This window comes from Hemicordylus capensis, chromosome 3 (assembly GCF_027244095.1).
Source record: "Hemicordylus capensis ecotype Gifberg chromosome 3, rHemCap1.1.pri, whole genome shotgun sequence".
Taxonomy (NCBI): domain Eukaryota; kingdom Metazoa; phylum Chordata; class Lepidosauria; order Squamata; family Cordylidae; genus Hemicordylus; species Hemicordylus capensis.
In genome coordinates this window covers 156,744,717-156,772,081 of record NC_069659.1, presented here as the reverse complement: position 1 = coordinate 156,772,081, position 27,365 = coordinate 156,744,717, and the positions used below count along the sequence as shown (strand labels likewise).

Here is a 27,365-nt window from a genome sequence, read left to right as displayed (position 1 = left end):
CCGCACACCCCAGGCCCCCAAGGATTTAAGTCTGATATTCCAAAATAAGTATGCTGCCTGCAAATACATTTCACTGAATACACACACACACGTCACAATATATAGTGATATACATTGAGTACTATACATTTGTATTACTTTTAATGCCTAGAACACACTAGAAAGATGAATTATTAAAATGGGCCCCTCGCTGCAGATTAGCAAAGGAGACTTTCAACCATGCAGGGTGAGCCTATGTATGTTTTCTCAGAATGCTGAACAAATTCATTAAAGTTTGATCGCAGAAGGTTTTTCACAGGAGGCTTTTATTATTAAAGCCCTTTAACACACATCTCCTCTGGAATGGAGGTGCTGCATTCACATGTTGGCCAGATTTACCCTGAAGTCCCTGCGAGTTATTGGGGAGCAGTTCACACACAAGAAAAATAAAATAAAATAAAAGCAGAAGACATGCTTCACAGTTCTCACTCAGACCTTCTGGGTTGCAAAACAACTTGAACATAAGTGCATTTATAAATGAATGAATGAATGAATAAATGAATATATTGTTTGTTCCATAAGTTTTTTATAATTTTCTGCCATGAAACAAGCCACTTATAGGACTTTTTAGATAGTTTTTTAAGCCAGCAAATTTTCCAAGCTGTTTTAAATTAAATATTCAGAGATCTCTCAGTCTCTCCCCACCCCCCATATCAAAGCCCTATGGCAAGCAGATCCCTATATATCTGGGGGTGGGTGAATTTGACCACAAAAAGGAGTTCATATTCTACCTGGCAAATGCTGGGCTGGGCAGAGGGTCTGCTGCAGAGAGCTGTGGGGGCCACTCTGCCTGCCTGCCTGCCTGCCTGCTTCCTTGCTTGCTTGGGGCCTTCCTGCAAGCCTACTCCAGTTCAGGCTTCACTGAGGCCTCCCTGGAAGCCCCGCCCACCCACCGAACAGCTGAGAGGCAGGGAGAAAAGGAGCTCTCAGTTTGCAGCTTGCCTGCTGCTTCGATTGCTGGCCAGGAGGACAAGCAGGAGAGAAGGCAAACAGGGCAAGTGGCTGAGTGGCCTTGGGGCTGGGCAGGGGGCAATGGGGAGTCATGTGAGGTGTCTCTGGGGAGCCTCCCAAGGCAGTGGGGCCCCCAGGCAACTGTCTCCCCTTGTCTAATGGTAGTTCCGCCCATGCATCCACCCTCATCAAATCCATCACTTGCAGTAGCCACACCAATGAAACAGCCAATCAGCCCACACCATGGGTTCACAACAGCTCTGCTCTTTGCAGGTGCATCAATGCCTTCGATTTGGGACTGCACAGGCACATAAACTTTGGGATGATTTTGTTTAATCTTTTAATTGATCACTTAATATGAGTACATACTAGAAGAAAAGGTCCTTTGGTGTATTGTCATAAATAGGTCATGGCAGATAATAATCAATGGAAATGTTAAGTTATTAAAATTATTATTTGCAAGTTCTACTCCAACTTACAGTGGCTCTTCAGAGTAATGTGAGTGCTTGGGCCTGAATGAACTCCTTGGGATAGGGATGTGCAAATTGACTTGAGTTTGAAACAGAATTTGAACTGGCCTAGTTTGAAGGTTCCAGCTCAGACTGGACCAGGCATCAAAAAGATAGAGCTAATCCCTGTACAAACTGAGTCAAGCCCAGTTCAAACAGGATCGGTTTGAATGTGGCTGAAGGGCTCGAGCCTCCATTTTCTCAAGTGGTGGCCATTTTGTGATACATGTCACTTTCAGTGATTGGCCGAGCTGAAGTTGCCCTGATTGGCGAGATGTGTCTGGCCCTTTGGTTTGCTTCAAAATTGAGCCACTCAGGGATAACTGTCGCCCCAATGGCCAGGGGGGAGGGACAAGGGGGGTGCTCCGAAAGGATGGTGATTCAAGTTATATGTAAAGGCCACCATGTGGCCTAGGAAAATCACTCTGCTGAGAGATGGGAGAGAGCTGCTATGCTGCCTGCCTGCTGGCTGTGGAGGCCTGGTCTCCTGCCCTGTGCTTTTTTCGTCTCCCACCCCCCACATTTTTAATTTTTTTTCAAGAATTTTTTTCATGGCTGGCTTTAAAAAAAATATTTCCTGCAGCGAGTGAGTGGGGCCCTATTCTCATACTAGCCCACTGCCAGTCAGGTTGCAGGCTTTGGCCGGAGGCCTCTTGCACATCCCCCCCTTCCACCCACTTTTCTGACTGCCATCCTGAGGTTGAATTTATATTTATCCCTACATTTTCTGCAGCCAGGCAACAGGCTGGTCTCTGGCCTGCCTATTGCTGGGTCATTGGCCTTAAAAAAAACCCCTATATAATTAATTCTCTTAGCCGGTGCGTGTCCTCAATTTGGTGGCGGAACTCTCGCGACATATTGTGAGAGTTCTGGCCCAGCGAGAATTGAGGGGAAAGGAAAAATGGAGGCTGCTGTGGCCGCAAAATGGCCAGAGGAGGTGGCCTCAGCTGGCCGCTGGGAGGCGGAGGCGGCAGGACAGCCTGGCCTGGCCTGGCCAGGCCAGGCTGTTCCAGGAATGAAAGTGGTGACGGCGGCGGCCCAACCTGGCGGGATGCGGAGGCAGCTGGACGGCCTGGCCTGGCCATGCCAGGGTATGGAAGAGGCGGTGGCAGCCAACGGGAGCAGGAGGCAGCGGTGGAACGGCAAGGCCCAGGCGAGGGGAGAGGAACGAAATATAACGGGCGGCGAAAGGTAATGGGTGCCTGTTGGAGGCCGGGGTGGGAGGGAAACGGGCGACGGGACTTCCCAGTTTGCCACCCAAGAGGAGGAATGGTGGTGGTGGGACCCTTCTTGGCCCACCGCTGCCCCGGTAAGTAGGACCTGGCTGTGGCAGGAGGAGGGAGGGGACAAGAGAGGGGGCAAGGAGGGAGGGGGAGTGGGGCAAGAGAGAGTGGGGCAGGAGGGGGAAAGAGAGAGGGCAGGGGGAGGGAGGGCAAGAGAGAGTGGGGCAGGAGGGGGGCAGAGCAGCAGGCCACAAAGAGCACACAAATGGTCTGTGCGAGTCGGCTAATAATAATAATAATAATAATAATAATAATAATAATAAATTGTTGTTATTATTACTATTATTATTATTATCATCATCATCATCATCATCATCATCATCACACTCAGACAGGTGTTATTGACTTGTTTATTTTATCCACACATCGAGTCCTTCCCAAGGATCTGGGATGGCTGAATTTTATTATCGTTGTTGTTGCTATTATTATTATAGATATAGTCACAGGATATAGGCTGTTCCCACTAAAGTTGCTTTTTGTAATTGGCTGATGGTGATTTCTGTGGCCCCTATTGTGTTGAGGTGCTTTTCAAGCTGTTTTGGAATTGCACCCAGGGCGCCAATTACCACTGGGATTATTTTGGTCTTTTTCTGCCACAGCCTTTCAATTTCAATTTCTAGATCTTTGTATTTGGTGATTTTTTCTATTTCTTTTTCTTCTATTGTGCTATCCCCTGGTATTGCTATGTCGATTATTTTAACTTGTTTTTCTTTCTTCTCGACTACAGTTCTATCTAGTCTATTGTGTGGCAGATCTTTTTCTGTTTGTAGTCGGAAGTCCCATAATATTTTTTCATCTTCGTTTTCTTCAACTTTTTCAATTTTATGGTCCCACCAATATTTGGCTACAGGTAGCTTGTATTTTTTGCAGATGTTCCAGTGTATCATCCCTGCTACCTTATCATGCCTTTGTTTGTAGTCAGTCTATGCGATCTTTTTACAACAGCTAATTAGGTGGTCCACTGTTTCATCTGCTTCTTTACAAAGGTGGCACTTGTTTGTTGTTGATTTTTCGACTTTTGCTCTTATTGCATTTGTTCTTAGTGCCTGTTCTTGTGCAGCCAGTATTAAACCCTCAGTTTCTTTCTTCAAGTAACCATTCTTAAGCCATTGCCAGGTCTTGGTAATAATAATATTTATTTATTTATTTATTTATTTTTAATTTTTGAAACAGCTGCCTTTCCAATTTAGTTTTTTATTATTTAGGCACGCTCCCCACTCACTTTTTCTCATAATAAATCTCTATGAAGCTATAACACACCAAACAATCTAAAATACACACAAATTCCCCCAAAATCAGGAGAGTGCCCTACTTCCTCGTGGGCCTGCTGGAGCTGGGAACCAAGGAGACCTGCCACACACACACATAGACGCAACCCACTTTGGGGCACCTAGGCACCACCCATGGGGAATAATGGGGCCTCTTTGAATCCCCATTATTCTCTATGGGAGAAATCATAAAATCAATTTTTAAAAATTCCTTTAAAATCACCCAATTGCTTTGGGGCTTGGACAGTAGTTGGCACCCATGGGAACCAACCAACCAGCCCATTTTTGTGCACCTAGGTGCTTGCCATAGGCAATAATGGTCTGGTTCGAGTCCCCATTATTCCCTATGGTGAACCTTTCAGAACCACTTCGAGGGTGGTTTGAGGTCAAGCTGAACCACAGGTTGGCTGGACTGAACTTGAACTCGGGTCAAGTCTGTTTTGAATTTGAACCAAACCACTCAAACTGGTTTTGTGCACATCCCTATCATGTGGGCCTGAACAGACCACAAATAAACTGTGCTGGATCATTTTCTACCAGCTTTATGCACTGGGCTTTCCCAGTGAGTTGATACTAGAAGAGTTTTGCTGGTGCTGCTTCTTGCACACATGTCCCTTGTAGTTCTTTATCTTATTACATTTATATCCCACTTTTCTTTCATCATGGAGCTCATGTGGCATACATCAGGTTCCCAACTAGTCACCAACTTAGCTGCTCTATTTAAAAAAGAAAGAAAGAAAGGATTAGATAAGTTCATGGAGGACAGGCTTGTCAATTTAGCCTTGATACCAAATAGAACTCCATGTACAGAGGTAGTCTGCTACTGCCACATGCTAGGGACAAATACAGGGGAAGGCTGTTGCTTTCATACTCTGCTTGAGAGTGAGTGCCAAGTGAGTGAGTGCCAAGAGTGAGAGTGAGTGCCAAGTCATGAGCCCTTGGTGGTGCAGTGGTAAAACTGCTGCCCTGTAACCAGGAGGTTACAAGTTTGATCCTGACCAGGGGCTCAAGGTTGACTCAGCCTTCCATCCTTCCGAGGTCGTTAAAATGAGTACCCAGAATGTTGGGGGCAATATGCTAAATCATTGTAAACCGCTTAGAGAGCTCTGGCTATAGAGCGGTATATAAATGTAAGTGCTATTGCTATTGCTATTGCTATTGCTATTGCTATATCTGGCTGACTGCTGCTTGAACAGAGTGCTCTAGGAACCTTTGTTCTGACCCAAAGGTTTTGAACAGCTTCAGTATGATAGGAATGGAACCTTCAGGATCTTAAGGATTTTATCTTGGAGTGCCATAGAGTCAAACAACAGGAAAAGTCCATCACCTTCATGTCCTGCTTGAGAACTTCCTGGAGGCATCTGGCTGGTTGCTATTGGAGACAGAATCGCCACTGCTACTAAAAAGACTACATTTCCCCAAAAGACTTTTCCAGGATGCAGGAACAACCCCACTCCCCTTTCCCAACAGAAGCCACATCACTGCATCTATGCCTGACTTCTCCCTGTAAGTAAAACACTGGGGGGATAAATCGGGGGGGTGTTGCAAAGTGAGCTATGGAACAGTTGAATCTCTTCACCTGTCCACAGGCCAAAATAGAATTTGAAGCCCCTCTGAAGACCAAGGTGCCCCTGAATCAAATCAGGGCTGCTTCACACAGCCCTAGCATCTACCCCCTGTAAAACACCACTGTAAGCAGCTCCCCCAATTTGCTGAAAAGTAGGAATGGCCCAGCAAGAAAATCTGTGGGGAACAAAAATAGAGAGAAAGAAGTGAGAATGTTTGGAAGCACTGTGCTTTGCTATTTATCAACGTGAAAGCAAATATTTCTTCTACACTAGCCAGAGCATCTGCTGTGGATGACAGCTTGAGGTGCTTGTTGATTGAGGAGAATGCTGGTTTGTCCTTGCATTTCACCTAGGACTGACATAGATCAATCACTCTAATGTACAGGCAGCCCAGCAAAATCTCACTCAGCAACAAATTGCACAATAGGAATGGGAATAAGGGCATCATGATTGACATAATCAGAGTGAATACTTTCTATTTACAGAGTTAGAATATCGGTTTCATTAAAAATATTTTGATTGGGTGCCTCTTATGAAATAAATCCACCTATTCCAAAAACAGCCACAAAATATAAAGTATATATTATATGAAATATACAATAGCAGCATAAGAAGAGCTCTGTTGGATCAGACCAAGGGACCAGTATACTGTTTCCAACAGTGGTCAGACAAAAGGATTAGGCAACAAGTAGGGCATGTGGTCAGCACTGGCAAGCATGTAGATTCAATGACCTCTTTTGCATATGTCTAACTACTAGCAGCACTCACATATAATACACCAGATTTTTAATATTTGTAATAAAATAGTTCATTAAAAAGAAATACCCTCACTCTTTAACCAAGTACTATTGATTAGTGATTGTTATTGTTATTGTTACATTTATATCCCACTCTTCCTCCAAGGAGCCCAGAGCAGTGTACTACATACTTGAGTTTCTCTTTCACAACAACCCTGTGAAGTAGGTTAGGCTGAGAGAGAAGTGACTGGCCCAGAGTCACCCAGCTAGTTTCATGGCTGAATGGGGATTTGAACTCGGGTCTTCCCGGTCCTAGTCCAGCACTCTAACCTTGTGAGAATCAGTATTAATGTTTTTTCCCCTTAAATGCTCCCTCGTGTTCTTTAATATAGCAAATAAAGATTCTTAAACTAAGCGTTTACTTGAGTTGTCTTGATATGAATGTTAAGGTCTGATCACTGCTCCAGTGTTTTATAGCATATGGATGTGACTGGCAGAAAGCTTTCTCTTTCAGTGGTCTCTTGTCATAGTCTCGGACTGACAGGAGCTGTAAGTCATACGCTGGTACAGCATATGGTTCTTTGCTATAAGCTCATGCCTTGTTCTGTAAGTGCAATTGAGGAGAATGAGACTTCAAGCTCCTGCCAATGTGTTTTATGACATTTCATTTGATGCTCAACCCAAGGAGTGACCTTCAGAGTGTACTGTGCAATGTAGAAGGTTCCTGGCCCCAAATCATGTTACCCCTGCAGCTGCGGAGCTTCAAAAACCTTTTCCAAAGTGGTCAGCTCCTACATTATCTTGGAATGTTTATTTGCATCAGGTCATGTCTAATCATGTTCACTATACCACTAGCATCTGTGGCATCTGGGGAAGAGACAGTGGAGGTTTTTTTGGCAGCCCCCATGGCACCATAATGATGTATTACTGTTGTAATAGAACTACAGGCAACCCCCAAGTTACAAACATCTGACCTACAAATGAAGTTCCATACTGTATTATATTAAGGAAGTCCCCAACATACAAACCCTGTCCTTCACATACAAGCAGGCTGTTGTTCCTTGGAACTATAGGCATTCCAAGTTATGAAACATAATGATGGTTCATATGTCTTACACACAAACTTTTGGAATACAACCCATTTTTAAGTTGGGGACTTCTTACAGGAACTGAATGCTTAAAAATGTGGTCTGTCTTCTTTGGGACAACTTGTAGCTCAGTTGGAGAGCACATCTTTTCATGCATAACATCCCCAGTTCAATCCCTGGCATCACCAGTTACAGCCGCTCAGCTATCAGGAATGGCAAAGATCTCTGTCTAATACTTGAAGAGTCACTGACCGTATTGCGCAGGCTTACATCTGTGTTTCCCATTGGCCATGCTCCTGAGAATGTCTAAGGCAAAGCCAGTGGTCTAGCACACTATTCTAAAAGTAGAAATTCATTTATGGAAGGAAGCAAATTTTCTCCATGTGAAGCAAGTCAGAGGTAGTGTTTCACTGGGATAATGGCAACAAGAATTTAATCCTGCTGCTCCAAAAAATCCCACACATAAACTTGACCTAGTGAAAAAACACTCTGATCAATGAGATCAAATACTGGGGAAAATATAAAAGACCAAGTAGCTCATCAGCTTACTCATGTCAGCAGCCATCAGTGTGTCCATTGTGACCTCCAAACAAAGCCACATCTGTACTGAGAGATTATTTAAATCATGAAGCCATGTTAAACATCCACATCAGAAATATGAGAGTTCCACAGCATGTGTTAAACAAAGAAAGCTTAATAGCAAAGGTAAGCGAGGAGCAGAGTATTAACTCCCAGTGATTTTCTTTTTTAAATTGAAAGGGACAAAAGCCTGTGTAAAAGGGCACCTTTCCAATTGTGAATGATGAGATATGTCACCAGTTTGATTAAGCCATGCACTTGCTTGGATTTTTGTGTCATGGTTGGTGCTCTGCATCTTCATTTGAGAGAAACTTGGCCTTCCAAGGCAAAGCCATGTCACTGAAAGAAATAATGAGTAGAAAGTGGTGGAGCTCAGCTGGACACAGAACCTACTCTCTTTGAAATAAAATAGTGAAAAAATGAGATCCTACATTTTAAAATCTGAAGTTAGAAGAGAGGCTAATTACAGGGGGGAAACATGCAAAAGAAGGATATACAGTCAAGACAAAATGAAACACTTTCATTTCAATGAAACACAGTTTCATTGCAATCAATTGGATGTGCTTAGATGTGCTTTCTTTTGGTCTAAACCTTTTCACTCAGGGGTGAAAAATATGGAAGCCATGGATTAAAAGGAATCTGAGAAGGGGTTAGAGGGTCCAAACAACATTAGTATGTAACTGGCTATCTTTATATTTTAAGACTACAAAGATTTACAAATATTCCCTTCCCCTTGAAATCAAATATACTAACCTTTTGTTCGCAGTGTTCAGTCAAACAGCATCGTTTCCAGAACAAGAGTCTATTAAGGTGCTTGTTTGGAATGCCTCCTCCTGCTCCTGCCTGCTACTCACAGCCATTCTGTCTTTTGCTGATCTGATGATCCCCCAATATGCCAACTCTTCATTTATCCAGTAAATTCCTTCCTTTCCCCCTCTCCTCTCTTTTTCCTTCCTCTCCAACCCTTGTACCTCCATACAAACATTCCACACTCCTTGGCAACAGTTGCTTAGGCCCTCTTGCCTGGATTCTCCCTCTGACATGAGCTGTTACCAGAACTGCATGGAACTGCTGGCTAGGCACTTTGGCTATGCTTTTAAGGCTTGCGTGGTGAAACTAACTCAAATTAGAGTACAGTCCTGACACAGAATCAATTTAAGCAAGCAAGGTGTATTGGAAAATTGCAAAGGAGGAAAGAAACTTGGTTAGGAGTTTCAAAGCTTTATTAAGGATAAACTTAGGGAAGTTACAGAATGAAAAGGGAGTTTGATTAGGAAGTTCAATAAATAGTGTAAAGTTACATAGAAAACATTAGGGAATTTACTTAGAAATCTTTAATAAAAGTGCCTGAACAGAAAGAGAGGGGAGGGAGGCAGAGAAGTGGCAAAGCCAGAGAGAGATGTTGGGGTGTAAATGTTACCTATACTTCCTGGGCACGTTCAATGTGCGATGGTTGATTGGTGGCCTCCTTGAGGGTAGGCTATAAGGCAGAGTGAAGAGGAGAGTAAGAAGTGAGGGGCAGCAGCTGCAGCCATGTGTGTGAGTGTCCTTGGATAGCAGCTTCCAATGGAGTCCAAGGCTCCAGATTCTGAACTCCTGTGGCTTACCAAGGACAAATATACCACAAAACATGTCCTGGGCCAGTACTGAGTCAATCAAGAAACTATCCCTCCCTGGAGTGTAGGGCAATTGTCACACTACAAAAGTGTCCATTGATAAAGTGGACTTAATCAGTGTAGATGTGTTCAAGAATGGCTGGGAAGACAAAGATAAGTTTGAGCTATGCATAGATGGTGAAAATGGTTCTGTGTTTGCTCACGTCCTTGAAACTGTTTATCCCAGATGCAAAATGCAGAGATTTTGCTTAGGGGTGAGTTCTCAGCCTTATCTTTACCAGTCACTCAGTTAAGCTAATGAGGGTGGAAATGGCCATGTGTTTGCTCATTCTTCTGGGTGCTTATGCCTTATAGTTGGATGGGAGTCTAGCTACTTTTACTCCAAAATGGAGTTGTGTCTGGAACATCCTCTTTCAGCCTTTGAAATTTTGACCTGGAGGCATGCTGCCAAACTTCACTTGAGCTAATGACCAGCCCATGCCAAGGGGCTGGGGCTGTATGAGGTGAAAAGTTCACTAGAGGCTCTTAGCCAGTAGACTAGTGAAAGTTCATTAGAGTTGGGGGTATATAATTGAGGGATGATCGCAGGAAAACGGGAACCACCAATGCTGCTGGTTGTATTTAGAGGACCAATAGTGTGTAAGTGAGTTAAGTCTGGCCTAACTGTACAGAGAAGAACTGAAACAAGAGTAGGAAATAGTGCTTGGAAGGAAAGGACATTTCTACACATGATGGCTGGTTATAAATACAAATAATAGGGATGTGCACTAATCAGTTTTTGTGATTTGATTCAAGTACAAATTGAATAAGTGTGATTCAATTTGAACTCAAATCTGCAGCCCTCAAATATGGGCAGATTTAATTCAAATTTGATTTGATTCCATTCAAATCCTAATCTATTTGTCCTAATTTTAAAGTGCTAGGAGGCACCAAAGCAGGTTGGGTGACAAGGCACCAAGGGTGCTGCCTACTGCCCAATCTGTAAGGCACTTGGGTAATCAGGTAATCTTTAAGGATTTTAAAATTCTCTGGTTGTTTTTGTTTTTTCTGCCATAGGGAATAATGGGGATTAAAAGCAGCCCCATAATCCCCCACAGATAGTGCCCAGGGACACCAAAGTGGGTTGGGTGGTAGGACCCCATGGATTTCAACTATCACTCAACCTGCAAAACAGTAGGGCACTCAGGTAATTTATTTAGAAATTTTTATGAAATTAAATTAAACACTTGAGAATCTACAGAACATAAGAATCCCCCCCCCCCCAGATACCTGAATGCCCTACTGCCTTGCAGGTTGGGTGGTAGTTGGCACCCATGGGGCCCTACTATCCAAGCCATTTTGGTGTCCCTGGGCACTAACCATGGGGGATTATGAGGCCACTTCCAATCACCATTATTCCCTATGACAGAAAAATACAAAACCAAGTAAAACTAAAATATTCATTAAAAATTACCTTACAAGCCAACCAAAAAGCAAGGGGGATCACCAGCCAATTGTTACACACTGCAAAGCTACCAGCCAGAATGGCAGAGAAGCTCAAAAGGCTAACAATTTGCTGGGACATAAAATGGCAAGAAGGACACAAAATGGTGACTTGAAAAATCAAATTGACCCGAGCTCGAATTTGGGCAATTCAATTCAACATCGAATCTGGTCACTGTCCCAAGGGTGATTTGGTTTGAGGACAAATCACTCAAATTGACCCGATTGGAGTCGAATTGATTTGGCCATGATTTGATTCATGCATCCCTAACTAACAAGAAAGTGAGAAATATAAAGAGGCAAAACAAAGGGAATTAAAAGGAGTTAAAGGACATGACTCAATCTTCCAATTTTTCAAAAAGCCAACACCTTTTTGCAGTCTGGTTCAGTGTACTAACTAAGGATATAAAGTAAAGTGTGCCGTCGAGTCAGTGTCGACTCCTGGCAACCACAGAGCCATGGTTGTCTTTGGTAGAATACAGGAGGGGTTTACCATTGCCATCTCCCGTACAGGATGAGATGGTGCCTTTCAGCATCTTCCTATATTGCTGCTGCCCGATATAGGTATGCCCCATAGTCTAGGAAACATACCAGCAGAGATTCGAACCAGCATCTTCTGGCTTGCTAGTCAAGTCATTTCCCCACTGCGCCATTATAGCTGAACATAAACAAGATGAAAATGATTGCCATATAGGACAATATATTTGGCAACTGATGGAAAAGCAAAGCTTTTAGATGCATCAGTTCAACTCCAATCAAATGTTTTCAAAATATAGCTAATATCACCATTAGCACCACGACATTCAGAAGAAGGTTTACAAAAAGGAAGAGAGATTGAGTAATGCTACAATATCCAATTCACGTTTTCAAAGACTTGGGCTTAGTGACCAACACAAATCAGATTTTTATACCTCACAAACTTTATCTGGTGTCCTAACTTTTGAACAAATGTGGAAACTAACAATATCAGTGACAAACTATGTTGGTGGATATAATTTTCCTGCATTACTTCTCATATATGATTTCCAAAAGAAAAAAGATACCAAGGGACTGTCTTATTCAATCCCTGACATCTCCAGGTACGGCAGGGAAAGACCACTGTCTGAAAATGGAGGAGAAGTCTATCAACGGTTACTAGTTGGAAGGCTATAGACCACCTCCAGCCTCAGAGGCAGGATGCTTCTGAATACCAGTTGCAGGGAAGTAACAGCAGGAGAGAAGGCATGCCCTCAGCTCCTGCCTGTAGGCTGCCAGTGGCATCTGGTGGGCCACTGTGTGAAACAGGATGCTGGACTAGATGGGCTGATCCAGCAGGGCTAGATGGACTGATCCAGCAGGGCTGTTCGTATGTTCTTATGTTCTTAGCTGTAGTGCCTGATTGGTGGGCCTCACCAGGGCCCAATATGTTTATTAGGACCAATAATAAAAAGTTACAAAATAGTGAGCAAGCTTTCAAATCATTCACTAAGTTCAATTAGAGAACCTGGTTCACTAAGTTCAGTTAAACTCATGGACCTGTATATACTTTACCTTTCTCTATGGGAAAATGATCCCAATAATTCTGTTTTAAATTATTAAAAGGTACACATTGGTCCCCATATCCCTCTTAAAACCCCTTACAGGTGTTTTCTGTAGCTTAAATATAACTCAGCTAATAGAACTTGAAGATCAGAGTATGATTTCCATTAAGCCAATGTTTTTGAAGTAAAATGTTTTTCTCTTAAAGGATATTCTCATAATCATGTGATGCAGCATTCACATAAGAGGCTGCTATTCATATCTGTGAGGTATGTATTTTTTGTTTTGTTTTGTTTTGTTTTAGAACATTATTCTCTTGCTGGCTTAGAGCTCCCCTTAGTGGCTAATTTGTAGGATGCACTAATAGTTCAAGAGTTAAGCTTTTCCAATACAAAATGATTTTTAAAAAAATATGTATGTGGTTGCTTTCAAAACAAACACAACCTTCAAACAAAACCTTTGTTAAAACATATTTGTGTGCTTTGTCTCAAAATCAAGAATCATTGAAATTGATGCTTACCTATTTGGATAATGCTACCTAAATTTGATCATTTTGTAACAAACAGCTAGACATGTCCAGTGATAATATATATTTTAGTTGATTTATCAGTTACCTTTGAGGCAGAAGCTTTTTTTAAAAAACCTTTCTATTAAGAACAAAACTTTTTACATTGATCATTTTAAAAACAAAATGTGCCCTCCCTTTCCTTATCATTGTTCAGGAGGACGTGATAATAACAACACGTGTGTGTGTGTGTGTGTGTGACTGACTACACTTAGATTGTGTATTCTCTAAATTCTCTATTAATGGGCACCAGTCTTGCATAAAATAATTGGTCTTTTGCTTCCCATATTTGACTCATATTTGTGAAAGTTTGTATATCTGCCTTTCATCACCCTAAATTTATTTATTTATTTATTTATTTATTTATTTATTTATTTATTTATTTATTTATTATTCAAACTTTTATACCGCCCTTCCAAAAGGCCCAGGGCGATTTACATTAAAACACCATTAAAATCAATTAATAATTAAAACAAAAAAATATATAACATAAAACAATGATTAACAATTAAAAGCATCATAAAACAACAATTAAACAATCAGAACAATTTAAAAACAAGTTTTAAAAAGCTGAGAAAGCCTGGCTGAAGAGATGTGTTTTCAGGTGTTTTCTGAAAATTGCCAGAGATGGGGAGGATCGTATCTCAGCCGGGAGCGCATTCCACAATATCGGGGCAGCAGCTGAGAAGGCCCGTCTCTGTGTAGCCACCAAACGAGTTGGTGGCAACTGGAGACGGACCTCCTCAAGTGACCTCAGCGGCCAGTGGGGCTCATAGCGAAGAAGACGCTCTCTTAAATCAAAAACATCTGTGATCATGAACAGCTAATAGGCAAGCAGTACAAACTGGATGAGTAGATCATTCTCCTACAAGTATATGGTTCATTAATGTAGCCCAATAATATTGTGATTTGATTCCATTCTAATGGCAATCTTCTTATTTCTTTACATTTTTCAGTAAACTGTATCCAGAAATTCTGGATCACAGAACATGTCCCCCAAACGTGCAAATAGGTCCCCAGATTTCCACATTAACTCCATTAATCAATTTTCTCTAAATATTGCACATTTCCAAAATCTCTATACAGATTCCTTTAGAAATAATAAAGGAAGTGAAGCTACCATATAATGTAACAAAACTACCACTTAGGCCACCTTCCATAATCTTTCTTTCCCTTTTACAGTAATGCACCACAATCCATGTACAGAGAGGGATTTTCCCTCTCTGGGAAAAGTTTTGTTTGAGAGAAGAAGAGGTTATATTTCCGTGAATTCTCCTCCTCTCTCAGGTTCTCATTTCAGTTCTTTCATGTTTAGGCTGCTCGGAAACTCTTGGGCTCCCTGGTTGGTGCCTGGCTAGATATAAGCTTGACTGGACCCACCCCTTATCCACATCCCCCTGAAACATCTGGGTTTCCTGGCAGGAAAGGAAGTGTCTCCATTGCTCTGGCAATGGAGCCATGCTTCTCTATCATCTTGCTCTCACTCCCATCTATCCTTGGATTTAGTTCTACTGCCAAGGTAACTGTGATGGTGTTGTGCCATTTAGCCATAGGCACAGCCTCCCATGGTGTGTCACCAGACCTCCTTTTGATAAGCTTCTGAGGGGCATAATGAGGGGGTCCCTGACAGTATTTGTATAATTGCATAATTATGCAATTGTATAATTAGCCTCCCATGGTGTGCCAGAAGACTTCCTTTTGATCAGCCTGTGAGGAGCATCATGAGCGGGTCCCCGACAGTATTTGTATAATTGCATAATTATACAATTGAATAATTATAATGCTGTATAATAAATTAATTATAATGTTGTATAAGTTAAGACACTGTGGAAAAGGCTGCGGATCTGAAGACAAATTTAGAAAAACCTCATGATCCAGCTCTTCCGGAACTACATACCTTTGGAATGCAGATGAGAAGGACTGTATAATACAGGCCTGCTGAATTTAGCCCCCCCCAGCTGTTTTTGGACTACAACTCCCATAATCCCCAGCCACAGTGGCCAATAGACCGGGATTATGGGAGCTGTAGGCCAACATCTGCAGGAGGGTCAAAGTTGAGCAGCCCTGGTATAATGGAATGTGTCTCCACATGAAAAGCTCCACACACACACATAATACTGCTTGTTGGTAAGAAGGCTTGGCTAGAACTCTTCCTCCTGACATGCTAGTTTATTGTGTGCAAGGGTTTTTTAGCAATAGCAATAGCAATAGCACTTACATTTATATACCGCTCTATAGCTGGAAGCTCTCTAAGCACCTTACAATGATTTAGCATATTGCCCCCCAACATTCTGGGTACTCATTTTACCGACCTTGGAAGGATGGAAGGCTGAGTCAACCTTGATCCCCTGGTCAGGATTGAACTTGTAACCTTCTGGTTACAGGGCGGCAGTTTTACCACTGCGCCACCAGGCGTGTACATTATGTACATTGACATAATGTACTTTCTCACCTGCACTGCGAAATAGTATAGTCCCAGCAGGCTATATACTATATACTATACATTGGCTTTTTTGTTGTACTTGTTGCTCCTATAGATTGATTCTGAACCACTGAGGGAAAGAGAGAACACAGGAGGAATTGAATCAGACACTTGTGGAGATGTATTTTTCTTTAATAGTGTAGCTGATGTCAGAATCAAAGTTCAAACAAGTGCTAGGCAACAGTTGCCAAGGAGTGTGGAATGTTGGGATGAGCAAAGCTGAAGTCTGTTGAAAAGAAAGGGGGAGAGGAAGAAGTGGGGGGAGGGAGGAGATTGATTACAGGTATGAAGAGCTATGATTTTGGTGGATCCTCAGAGGAGGCCTTCCTCCCTGTGGCCAAACTATCAGCCATTGCATCAGTAAGGTACAGAATGACTGAGGAGCAGGCAGGAGCAGGGGCAGAGCCACCATTGTGTGAACGGGTTCAAAGAACCCTGGCCGCCAATGGAAAGGGCCACTGAAGCCCACAAATGGGAGGGTGTGGCTCGGGCTCTGGAAGAGCCCCGAGCGAACTACCCCTGCCCACACCCAGGCCCCAAGCGAGCGCTCCCCTGTCCTTTTCAGGCAGTATTAAATAAATAAATGGTTTTCTTTATAGTTTGCTTTCTTTATATTTGAGAACTCTTTCTCTTTGCCTGCACTTTGACCAAAACTTATACCACCACTTTGTCAGTCCTTAACCTCTGCTCTAGGGTGTGCACACATGGTGACCCAGATGGCATAGAGCAGTAATTCGTGGTCTCCTGAAACTTCAAACTAGAGTCTTAAGGCTTCTGCATGGCAGACCTCTCGCTTCTGCCCAGGCGCGGAGCCAGCAAAATGGCAGCCTGGGTACAGCCCTGCCCAGCTGCCGCTCTAACAACATACTGTGTCCCTGATGTCACATACATGGGGCATGGCTAGGGCTAGAGGGGCTGACGGGTGAGGCTGTACCCAGGCTGCCATTCAGCTGGCTCTGCACCTGGGCATGAGCGAGAGGCCTCGTATTTCTATATTGCCCCTTATAACATCTCTGGGCAGTTTACATTTAAAGTAAAAAAAAAAAAACTTAATATATTTTTAAAATTAAAATAACCATCAAACACACTTTAAAGTATTATAAACTAAAAGAATGATAAAATAGGTGTGTTTTCAGAAGTTGCTTCAAAATAGCCAGAGATGAGGAGGTTCCAATTCATTTGGTTGTGTAGTCCAGAGCCCTGGGGCAAACTTAGAAAAGGCCCAGTTTTGGGTTGCCACCAAACAAGCTGGTGGTAGCCACAACCAGACTTCACCCGATGATTTTAATAGGTGGCGGGGTTCATGAAGAAGTCAAATAAACAGACTCCAGAAGCTTTAAAGAGTTTCTTAACCAGCTCTTAACTATTAATATAAACAAAAGTACTTCTAGTAAATTTTATGAAGTGAGAATTTTTAAAAAGAAATTCTAAAGTTCCATGGCTACCACACACTGCTCTCACTCCACATTTCTAATCTACACATGTTATTCTTATTCTAGCCTATCTTGATTTTTTTAAAAAAATTAATAAATAAAACTTTTCAGGACATCTCTTATTCAGGCTGTAGTTTCTGAAGTCAAATGAAGGTCTTTCACATAAGACTGTTTATCTCCATGGTGTAGCAATTTTTGGACAGGTATTTAACAAAAAAGAAATATAAGGGGCTACAGGTCAGATGTACACTCCTGCAAGCTCATAAAGTTGTTTAAAATGGATAATTCAGCAATAATCTAATACCTTTGCTTGCTCCAAAGCTATATACCGTAACTGCAAAACAGGGAACCGTGTTCTGAAAATTCTACAGCCACCCATTTGATTTATTACTTCTGTGATAAGACACAGCCATTTGGATGGAAAATATACATTGAGAGTTACTCAGCGAGTCGTGGAGTCAGAGCAATACTTTCTAAAGCTGCTTGTGATTTATTGCTTTCACATTTTCACCGTATATCCATATACTTGGTTATTTACTCTCCTAAACATACCCTTTAAGAGGCAATTTGTCAATTTAAGTAAAGAACAAAGTGTTCTTACTAGAGCCAAGTGAAAGGCAAACATCCAACTCCACAATTTGGCTGCCTTGCATATTCTGATAGCTTGTTTGGTGTGGTTAAGGAGCATGTGTGGCCCTCTTTGATCAGTCCTCTGCCAAGATAACCTCTTCCTTCCTGGCTTGGAATGTTAGTGAGCCAAGCACTAGAGACTCTGAGATATAGTTGTTGTTTTTAATCATGTGAGAAGAACTGGTCTTTCTGTATTGTAAAAGTATATTGTTTGAATATAGAAGCTAAAGGTTACATGAGCAGAGGACTACTAGGGATGTAATGTATTTGATAGGCCTAGAACTATAAAGAGAGACCTCAATAGGAATGGTTGTTTACTAAGTTTGCTAGGCAGCAATTTTGGTTGTTAAGGGAATGGAGGAAAGGCTGAAAGGTTTACTTTGATGCAATAGCCCAATAAACTAGATAGGGACTTGTCTGGCATGACCCACCATCCTTACCTCTGGAGATGGATCTGCTGGGCTCTCCATGGAGGCAAGGGCAGCCGGAGGCTGGGAAGAGGGAGCAAATAACCCACCCATGGGTGGGAATCAAGCCCTCATAGTCCAGGATGGGCCAAAGCAGCCAGGAGCTATTGAGGGCTGGGTAGCCATGGGGAAGGGGTTGCTGGGGAGGTGCACCCAGATGATGTCAGCAGTGCACCTCCCAAAGGGAGAGGTCTGGAGAAGGAGGTCCAGGGAACAACCAGACAACAACTGTAGGGGATAAGGGCTTACAGGGAATAAAGGAGGGCATTGGCACAATACAGGGGGGTGGGAGGTGCATGGCGTGCAAAGAGGAATAGGAGAAGTTGTCTTTGGGGGAGTGTCTGGAGCCTCCAGAGAGAGGCAGACCCATGGACCAACCAGCCTGGAAAGGAGGAGGTCTGCTCAGCCCACAGGTTGAAGGGGGAGTTTGGCCAGACAAGACTGTAGATCTCCTAAAAGAAGACTGTAAATCCCCTGTAAATGATTGGTCAATTGTCCAACACACTGGACACTGCCAGAGAGTGGCTGGACATAATCTTCTCAGGGTATGGGTAAGGCCCTGAAAAGTCTAAAGAGAAGGCTACAGTATATAAAGGGCCATGAGAGGATATAAGACACATCAAAAGAATATTGACCTAAATAAGAGAAGCAGGAGAACAAGCCAGAGCTGGAGGAGACAGGGCTGACAAAAGGAACTGGTGGTCATTTTTATTTCCTTGTACAGGTGGATCAAAATGGACTTCCCTGATTATGATTTCATTGTATAAGTAGAGCATAGAGGACATTGCTGTTGCAGCTATGACATCCCTTTTGAATTTCCCCAAGTGACCCTTCCACCACCACCATTGGGCACCCCCAGCACCATGACCCCAGGCTCACAGCACCTAGCATGGTTAAAAAGATGGATCTTCTGGTTTTCATTTCCTTGCACAGGTAGTCCCAAGTGGACATCAAAGGAGACAGACGAATAGCTCTTTTTGACTTCAGTGTCTTCACATAGGTAGACCCAAGCTGACTTGCCTGTCGCACTGGTGGTCATCTGATTTCCACTTCTTCACACAAGTAGACCAAAGCGGCATTCCCTGCCACAGCCATTACATCCATCTGAATTTTCACAAGTGTCTTCCAACCCTCTGAGCACCCCTAGCACCATGACCCTGATGTAATAGTGTCAAGAAGAGTGGGTCTTCTGCTTTAGATTTTCCTCACACAGGTAGACCCAAGTGGTCCTCCCTGTTGCAGCCATGACATCTGTTCAATTTTGCCCTCCCTCCCCTCCAGGCATACCTGGTGCCATGACACCCAGGGTCATGACACCCAGAAAGGGTCAGAACCATGGGTTTTCCAAATCCATTTCCTCACATAAGAAGATTCCAGTGGACTTTCCCAATTCAACATTTGCTTTTTCAGGCACCACCCCTCACCGTCTCTGGGCACCCCTGGCACCCTGAGCTCATGGCATCCAGAGAGGGTCACATGGGTGGGTCTTCCAACTTTCATTTCCTCATATAGATAGAATCTTGTAGACCTCACCGACTCTGCTGTGATATTAATTTGCATTTTTAAACTTCAAATTAAAGGGGTTTGGCACTTCCATACCCCTTTAATTTGAAGTTTAAAAATGCAAATGAATATCGCAGCAGATATATACTTTAGTTAAGGAGAGTTGTGCATGTGCACACACATACAGATACACACCTACTTCAGCTGTTATAAGCTTCAAAGTGTATAAGTGTCTTAATTTCAAAGTGATCTAATACAAATTGTCACAGGAACAAGTTTTTAAAATGCAGGTACTTGACACACTGACCCTTTTCTGTCCAATTTTGAGATAGGCATATCATATAATTTTCTTGAGCATCTTCGCTGGTGTCAGGTACTCCATCTTCTCATCTTGTTCTGAGCCTCAGAGACCAAGAGAAAACCATGAGTGCATGGAGGGCAAGTTGTGAGCACAATTTGTGACATTGCACAATGTCATGACTGATCATGTGGCATGCCTGTTAAGGCATCAGACTTGGGTTCTAATTTCCCAGTTTGTGAAGCCTGAACCAAAATAAGAAAGCTCTGGTATTGACTCTGGTCATAAATCAACAGGTTTTTTAAATCACTGAATTATGTTCTACTCCACAGTGTTTGGTGCTTAAGTGTCTTATTTTCCCGCAATGTTTGACTTGAATCACCTGCTTTGCTTTGCACATTTGTCATGTTTGGCAAGCCAAAAATAGTCCAGTGTTGGACTATGGCAGGACAGAATTCTGGCAGGACAGAAAATATTTTACAAATAAAATGCAATTGGAAGAGAGCTCATCATGCCCTGTATTCAGGATTAAGGTGCTGATAAGCTGCATATAGGCACAACTGAGTTTACATGATAGCATCCCTGGAAAGAGACGAAAGTTTGGGGCGGTGTACAAATTTGATTGATAAAGAGATAAAGAGATAAATAGATATTTTGGCTTAGAGTGTTGTAATATAGATGTTATCAGCCAATGGTGCATATGCCAAGGACGCTTCCTTGTAACGGGGACAATATGTGATTTGTACTCCAGATCTCCCAGTTCCTCAAGAACCATCACTCTCAGGACCATGTGATGGCCAGTTATGGGGCTCAGCAGAGGAGAAGAAATTGATAACAGTAATCCACCCTTCACCCTCAGTTAGCAATGATAAAGAACACCTGCTCGCTTTGGGAGGGGGGAAAAACATTTTTATTCAGAACTTTGTAAACCTTTTGGCAGTATCCCCTCACCCATCAGCCCAGGCTTAGGAGGGGTGCCATTCTTGGAAGTTCTCCCCACCCCCGCAACAGAAGAGGAGTGCTCAAGTCCAAACTCAGAAACTTTTCATTTCAAAACATCCCCAAAGCCTACACAGATTAACTTTCCCCCACATATCTGCTGCTGATGTGGGGTAAAATTCTCTTTCCCACTTAGCAGGATACTACAAGCAAACCAAGCTACCGTGGAATGAGTTTTCTTATTTGTATATTACCATGGATTGACAGGTAAAGGAAGAGCCCAACCAAACTTATCTGTCTGCGTTATTAATGGTTCAATCTGGTTCTGACTTTTGCTGATGCTAGAAACCTTCAACCAACTGCAACTTCTCTTCAATCATAACAAAAAAGCCACCCACATTTTGTTTGACAAAAACAAAAACTTCTGTTTTGTGCATGTATGATACTTCAGAGCTCATTTTTCTGCCAGAAAATGTGTGTCTGCCCAAACCCTTTAGATGCTGTGAGTTACTCAGTTGGGAACAACAGGCACCGTTGCCTGTGGCTGTTTGGGGGATACCAGCTGCTCCTTGTCATGACTGACATTGTGTTCAACTCTTCATCTCCCAAATCTATTTCATTTTGATGGTGGTAAATAAATACACTGGTGTGCTTGCTCTGTGGAACTCAGACAAGAGCTATAGCCTGCAATATGTTGGACGTGATTCCTTATGTTATCAGTGCCCTTGAAAAAGATATGTGAGAGGTCCCATTCTGAATTTGCCCAGAAAGCAATTATAGAAGCGTAAAATTCCTGCAGCAAATTGGTGGGAGGCAACAGGGGGGAGATCGGAAATGCACTAAATGCACAGCAGCAGAAATATTTTAAATCAGAACCATGAGAGTGGCCTATTGTATCTACTTTTGTATATTTTTATGAGGTTAGTGTCCAAGCACAAATTCATTTTATTGTATGCGTTTACTAATTATAAACAATCTATACAGAATGGGGATAATTAGTACAGAGTTGCTGGATTCATAAGAGAACAGATGTCACAATTAAATGTGTTTTCCTTCAAAGCAACACAATTCTGTGCAACAGCTGATACACTCCAGTGTTTAATTTTCAAGAACTGCAATCTATAGCTGTAGAATACCACTTTTTTTTTTAAAGAGCAGTTTAAGTGTTTAGTGCACTGAACGTGTCATGTTGCTAGCATGTCGATTTTAAGGAGTAGTGATCAGGAGAAGGAAGACATGCCAACCAACCATAGATTTGGAAAAAAAGGTTCACTGAATCAGTTGTGGTCAGCTACTACCAAAGTGTAGTAGCTAAGACAGTAGCATCAGGACAGTAATGCATGGGAAAGTCAGCAATTTGAATTCATCCTACACTTTTGGCCAAGTATAATGTATGCAAATCTAAAACCTAGAAGGACATTCCAAACTGAATAACTATATTATTGTATTGTATTGTTATTGTTTGGTGAAGAGGTGTTGCCTTAATATATATGGACTAACATGGCATATCACATTTATTTGTATTCTTTGGTTATTCAAGCATCTGGGTCAACAGTTGCAGGAAACTCGTAAGTAAGAAGGTGTGAAGTCCTCTGATATTTTTGCTAAGCAGGAACCTTCAAACACCAAATTTTGTTTTTGGAATGGACTGTACCACTTCAAACTACAGGTATGAAAATAGAGATATCCATTTTAACTCTCCCTGACATACACAACTTCCTGCAATAGAGAACCAGAAGACTGGAGGGAAAACCTCCAGGCCACTTACAAAGACATTTCTCCAATGTAGAAATTCACCGCCCTGCCCCCTCCGCTCAAGGAAAAACATATTTTTTCTCTCCAAACTTCAGGGTTCCTCCTGGGGAGAAATCTGGGGAAATTGTCTCAAACGATTTCTTCACATCCATGATTTTCTGTTGTCTTGCTGTCATTTCCAAAAACCTAGAACACTCTGCATGAGCTAAATCTTCAGGGAGCTCTCCAAAATGATTTCCATAGCTTTCTGTAATGGTTATAGCTTATCTGACCATGGTTTCCTAAATGGCAGTCATGTTCCTTGTGATTCACACACTGTTGATGATTCTGAATGTGAAATGGTTCTTATTCTAGTTATTTGAAAGCATGGCAACCCACCGCAAGAAATTGGAAATAAGGTCTTCCACAGATTGAAGATGAGGAGGCAGTTCTCATGAACTAGAGCAGTCTAACCTGGGCTAGGCTTCTTTTGTGGATCCATGCAGAACCTGGCACTCCTGCCCAACCAAACCTTATTTTTGAGCCTGGTTCTTAGCTGAGGTTAAGGGAACGAGGGCTCCCCTAACCCGGTTGCTGGGATCATGTGTTTCCTCGGTCTGCAGGCCGAGGAGACACAGAGATGGGTGCCTAGAGTGCCTGTCTGATGGGGGAATCCCCCAATGTACCGTGCTTGGTATGTGGTGCATTGTGGGATATCCTGAGGCTGGAACGCCTCATCCTGGACTCTGGAGCTATGCACAGCCTGGCACAGTGCTGCTCATCTGGGAATGTGGTTTGCACTCCCAGCAACGTTTGAAGGATCATTTAGGGGAAAGGTAAGGTTTTGCAGCCTTCCCCCCTGCTGGCCCTCCCACATGGTTATAGCTCCAAGTCATAATTTTAAAGTGTTAGGTGGCCTAAGTACTTTGTTCCTGTCAAGGCTTCAGTGACACAAATAAATCCCCGATTAGAGATGCAGCTTATTCAGAAGCCACACATTGGGAGATTCAATAATTGAGTGCTCTGACCCAACTCTTCTGAGACTGAATACTAAAGGGAGCAAGAGCAAATGCAAAAAGAACCCTGAGATGGAAAGTGATTATGTTGCTAACTCTCAACAGAGCACTGGCATATATTATCTGTTGCCCTTGTTCTGTGTACTAGAATAAAAATGGGGCTTTTTCTTCCTCTTCCAAGAAAAACTGGACACTGAAATGTGGTTTTTCAAAGAGAGGGAATGGCTGAAGGGGCTTTCATATACATTTTGCATTCATATAGCCCACGTCTGTACAACATGTGACCTCTCTAGCTAAATAAAGTCCATCAGCCATATAAGTTCATACATCTGTTTCTTTACTGCCTCCGTGGAACTAGAACAAGGAGGAGCAATTACCAGCTGATGGACCCCAGGACTGAGATGGTTGGTTGTTTCTGCAAACTGGGCAAAGAGGCATTTATATTTAGTGGGGCAGAGCAACAATCCTTATTCAATCACTGCATAGCATCCCTCCAGTGACTTGTTTCTGGTGTCTAGTTTATGAAACTGTGAGCCCTTTGCGGCCAGGGAATACAACAACAACAACAACAATAATAATAACAATACAAGAGGCACAAAAGACCAGCTGCTGATTGACAAAATGATTTTAGAAAACTGCAAGAGAAGAAAAACAAATCTAAGTGTTGCATGGATTGACTACAAGAAGGCCTTTGACTCATTGCTTCATATATAGATACTAAAATGTTTAAAAACAACTGGTGTCAGCAAAAACATCCAGATATTTATTTAAAAAACGCAATGAGCATGTGGAGTACAGAGTTAAAAATCAGTAGTGAGACACTTGGACAGGTTAGCATTAGAAGAGGTATTTTCCAAGGGACTCATTATCCTCTCTGTAGTTTGTAATCACCATGACCCCACTTTCACAAATACTAAACAAAACAGGCCTTGGATACCAAACATCTAAAACATCAAGTAAAATCAACCATCTGCTATACATGGATGATCTGAAATTGTATGGAGGGTCTCAGTCAGAAATTGAATCACTGCTAAACACTGTCAGTATATTCAATAGTGATATAGCAATGGAGTTTGGACTAGACAAGTGTGCTGCATTAATAATGAACAGAGGGAAAATAAGAAAAACAGAAAGAATAGAACTGCCCAATGGAAGCAACATCAAGAACCTGGAAGAGAAAGAACGTTACAAATACTTGGGCATTCTCCAGGCTGATAACATTGCACATGCTGAAGTTGAAAGAAAAATTGGAAGTGAATATATCAGTAGAGTTAGAAAAATCCTAAAGTCCAGACTCAATGGCGGGAACACCATACACGCCATAAACACCTGGGCTATACCTGTTATCAGATACACTGCAGGAATAATAGACTGGACCCAGGTAGAGCTAGAGACAGAGGCGTAACTAGGGAAAACGGCACCCAGGGCAAGCACTGAATTTGCGCCCCCCCCCCGCTGTGCCCCCAACAGATACATACATGTACCATAGAAAGCTAGATGTGTGGATGACCTGTTTCCCCCCTCATGCATTACTAATACAGGGTCCCTGCACATACTCCACAGCTACTTCTAACACATGTGCAACGGGTGCAATCTAGCTGAGGCTATTCTGGCTGTGACAATCCGGATGGGAGCATTATTTCAAAACACTGGGGGGATGTAGTCTGTCAGCAGCTAAGCATAAAGCACAGCCTGGTGCAATCTCCTCTCCATATCCTTATTCACAAGCTTGCTCTCAGTAAGTCTCAGATAGAGTTGCAACTTTTTCCCCTAAGCAAGCTGTGTGTGTGCCTTTAGCAGTAGCATTACAGACAGACATTCAACAGGTGCCGTTGGTTCTGACAGCTATCGAGAAAACAACACACCTATCAAACGCCTGCTGTCAAGCAGCTGTTGAAAGTATAGAAGCCTTGCCAAAAATAAAAAAAGGTAGCAACCCTACTCTTATTCCCCCCAAGGCAGGTGGACCTGGCAAAAAGCAAGTTTCAGCTTAGAAGTTTCCTCCTTGGCAAGCTAAGTGGGCACGAAGCCAAAGGAAGTTTCAGCCACATTCTATGGGAGCCCCAAGAGGATGAGGGGAAAGCGAGGTGCCGTTTGGAATGGGGCCCCACCCAAATGGAGCCTGGCATGGCGTCACAGCCATCCAAACTCCGCTTGTGTGAGCACGTGAGTCAGCCTGCGTCCATGTGGGGTGTGTGTGTGTGTGTGTGTGTGTGTCACTAGGACACGTCTCTGCTGAGCAGGGATTGTGTAGCAAAAGGCGCCTCTCCCACCTGCCCTCGCTCTCTTTCCTCCGAGCACAGCTCTGGGCGCGCGCGCTTCAAGCCACACAGCGCGCTCTTCAAGCCACACAGAGAGAGAAGGCAGAATGGGCTGGAAAGGAGTTCCTCAGTGCCAGCAAGACCCACGGCCAGCATCTGCAGAGAACTCCAGTGACACCAGCAGGAATGCCTCACCATATTCCCTGCTGCCGCTGCTCTTTTCCCTCTCGGAGGACAAGCTTCAGCCCACCCCGAGTGGCGGCGATCTCCCGCCGCCGCCCAGCGCCACCGCCCCCGGCAGCCAGACGAGACCCCCGGCACGCAGGAAAGCAAGCCGCTCCCCAAAGAAGCACCCCCCTCCGGGTTGCCATTATGATTGCGCAGACACACACACACCTTGTTGTCCATCCTTGTTGTAGTAATGTGTGCGAATGCGACACAAACACAGACAGCAGGCAGCTGGCAGCAGCAGCAAGTTAACACAACAAACGCTCTGGTTCTTGTTCTTCTGGTCCGACTTGGCTCCTCGTGGTGGTCACCGACACACAAGACGAAGAAGTCCACGTGCAGGTGGCGCGGCCGGCGAGCTCTCCTCCCACTGGCCAGACACACATGTGCGGCATGTCCTCCTCCCTCCCGAGTGCGACTGGTGGCAGGGGGCGGCACCACGGGGCGGGGCGGGGAGTGAGCTCAGGCTAGCAGAAGGAGATGTTGACGACGATGCCGAAGGAAGAAGAGCAGCAAGCAGGCAGGCGGCCGCAGGCAAGCACTTCTCTGCAACTTTAGGTGCCCGTGCCACCGCAGCGCCCGGGGGGGGCACTGGGGCCTGGGGAGTGGGAGGGGGACTGCTCCTTGGGGACTGCCTGCTGTGCAGTGCGCTCCAAAAAAATCTTTTCGCAAAAAAAAAATTTTTCCGTGGGATCGTCGGGGGCACTTTTTTTGCGCCCCCTACCGAGTGGCGCTGGGGGCACGTGCCCCCCCTGCCCCCCCATCGTTACGCCCATGGCTAGAGACGCTAGATCGTAAGACCAGGAAAATCATGACCATCAATCATGCTCTGCACCCCCACAGTGATGTAGATAGGCTCTACCTCCCTTGCAGCTCAGGTGGAAGAGGAATGCTGCAAGTCCATCAAACAGTCGAGGAGGAGAAAAGAGGCCTTGAAGAATATATCAAGGACAGTGAAGAAGATGCACTTCAAATGGTCAATAACGAGAAGCTATTCAACACCAATGAAACAAAGCAGGCCTACAAGAAAGAACAAGTCAAGAACCGAGCAGAAAAATGGAAAAATAAGCCACTGCATGGTCAATATTTGCACAATATAAGTGGAAAATCAGACATCACCAAGACCTGGCAATGGCTTAAGAATGGCAACTTGAAGAAAGAAACAGAGGGT

The 27,365-nt window shown here is 43.4% G+C and overlaps 1 protein-coding gene and 2 long non-coding RNA genes across 6 annotated transcripts in view; 1 reads left to right on the top strand and 2 right to left on the bottom strand.

Moving 5' to 3' along the window:
* LOC128349849 (uncharacterized) overlaps window positions 1-892 on the bottom strand; it is a 181,160-nt gene extending 180,268 nt beyond the window's left edge. Inside the window, exon 1 of the long non-coding RNA XR_008319034.1 lies at window positions 771-892. This is a non-coding gene — a long non-coding RNA (uncharacterized LOC128349849). The remainder of the gene's footprint in view (window positions 1-770) is intronic.
* Window positions 893-1,196: 304 nt separating this feature from the next.
* LOC128349847 (claudin-34-like) overlaps window positions 1,197-27,365 on the top strand; it is a 113,620-nt gene continuing 87,451 nt past the window's right edge. The window contains exons 1-4 of one of the 4 annotated variants that reach the window (XR_008319029.1): window positions 1,197-2,690; window positions 5,279-5,556; window positions 12,847-12,907; window positions 20,768-22,466. The gene's annotated coding sequence lies outside the window, so the exon portion shown is untranslated. Of the gene's footprint in view, window positions 2,691-5,278; window positions 5,557-12,846; window positions 12,908-20,767; window positions 22,467-27,365 lie in introns of those variants that run through there. The other 3 variants (XR_008319030.1, XR_008319031.1, XM_053306947.1) reach the window with 3 other exon arrangements.
* LOC128349851 (uncharacterized) lies at window positions 4,577-7,363 on the bottom strand. The gene is made up of 2 exons (XR_008319036.1): window positions 5,378-7,363; window positions 4,577-4,766 (listed from the first exon to the last, which is right to left on the bottom strand). It is a non-coding gene; the product is annotated as an uncharacterized LOC128349851 (long non-coding RNA).